This window comes from Pleurodeles waltl, chromosome 6 (genome assembly GCF_031143425.1).
Source record: "Pleurodeles waltl isolate 20211129_DDA chromosome 6, aPleWal1.hap1.20221129, whole genome shotgun sequence".
In the NCBI taxonomy this organism is placed as follows: Eukaryota; Metazoa; Chordata; class Amphibia; order Caudata; family Salamandridae; genus Pleurodeles; species Pleurodeles waltl.
Window position 1 is genome coordinate 1,014,122,242 of NC_090445.1, and position 1,701 is coordinate 1,014,123,942.

Below are 1,701 nucleotides of genomic sequence, written 5' to 3' on the forward strand. Positions count from 1 at the left end.
CAACGCCAGCAACCATTGACTCCAGTGTCGTCACCAGTCATCCCTGCCTGCACAGTGGCCTGTGGACACCGCTTGTGAGGGTCACGAAGCACCGTCCCGTCCCGCACCGCTGGCTTGGGCCTACCGACGACAGCGCTTCAGCAACAACAATGCTGCTACCTGCACCGTGACCTGTGAACACTGCACGTCACACCGCCCCACTTCACACCGCATCCCTGCCCTCACTGACGCCGATGGATGACCACCACCGAGCGGCTGCCTGCACTTTGAACTGTGGGCACCGCACGTTGCACCGTGCAATTCCAAAGGTACTGTTTGCAGGTCTCCCCGACACCGTAGCTGGCCCGCGACGCCACAGCCACCCTGAACTGTTGGTTTTGTTGATCACCACGCCGTGATAGCCCCAGGTGGAGCTATCAACTTCAAGGAACTGTATTTTTGAGTAAACCTTGCAAAATTCATATCTTCAACACTGTATGTTGGATTTTTATTGCTTTGGTCTTGTTTTACACAGATAAATATTGGCTATTTGTCTAAAACTGGTGTGGTGTCCTTTTGGAGTTTTTTCAGTTATTACTGTGTGTTATGTGCAAATGCTTGACACATTGCTTCTGAGATAAGTCTGACTGCTCGTGCAAAGCTACCAAGGGGGTGAGCAGGGGTTATCTGAGTGGGTATCTCCCTTATCCTGACTAGAATGAGGGTCCCTACTTGGACAGGGTGCAAACCGACTGCCAACTAGAGACCCCATTTCTAACAGATGCCAACTGGGGATCAATCCTTTTATTGTTCAAGCTTGAACAACCTACAGCTCAGGGTAGGTCCCACCTACCTGGCTGTGGAGGAAATCCTCAATACTATGGACGTCTCAGTATATAGTATTGAGGTGTCTTTAGCCTTCAGTGAGACAGAGATACTTAGGGGGATCTGATTTTTTGTGCCTGATCAAACATTGGTGGCGCCATGTTGCATAGGTTCTCATTAGGGTAAGGAGGCTCCCGGATTTGGGAGGTAGGACTGCCTGGGTTGTGGGTACTGAGTACAATTCCACACCAGGTGACACCTGTTGGCTTAATCCGGGGTTTCCGGCTAACTAGTAGCGCCCGATCTCTAACCGAGATGATTGTGGCAACTGACCTCATGGTAAGATAGTCTTCCCAGGGAATTGTGGTACATCAGATCATATCCTGTTCTCTCAGTTACTAATATTTCACTCAGGCAAAGACATCAGAGGCAGAATATATTTAAATAAGCATCTTCTTCTTAGATAAAAGCATATACATAGCAATGACGAGAATAATAAAAGACAATAGGAGCAGGTATGTGACTAAAAGTGTAAAACACAAAAACAGTCCTACCATGCTGACTAAACTGGTGTAGGTAGTTAAACTGTGTGTATCTAAGCCGGGGATTGCGTGACACTGCGTAAGTTATTGTCATGGCTTGGCTCTATGCATGCTGTGGGAGTGGTGTAGTTAGATCCTGGTCCCATCTATTTTTTGCTTGTTCCTTTCTATGTTCTGTATGTGCGGATAGGATTCCATATAATCTCAATATGTTTATCAGCGTGTCTGAATTATCTAGTAAGTCATGTAGGATAGGGGCCTGTCTTGGGTTCGTCATTTCCACAGTTCCATGCGGATCATACTAATTGTCGCAATGCTCCAAAAGCTATGAAGCCCCCCTGTCCCAGATCATGGG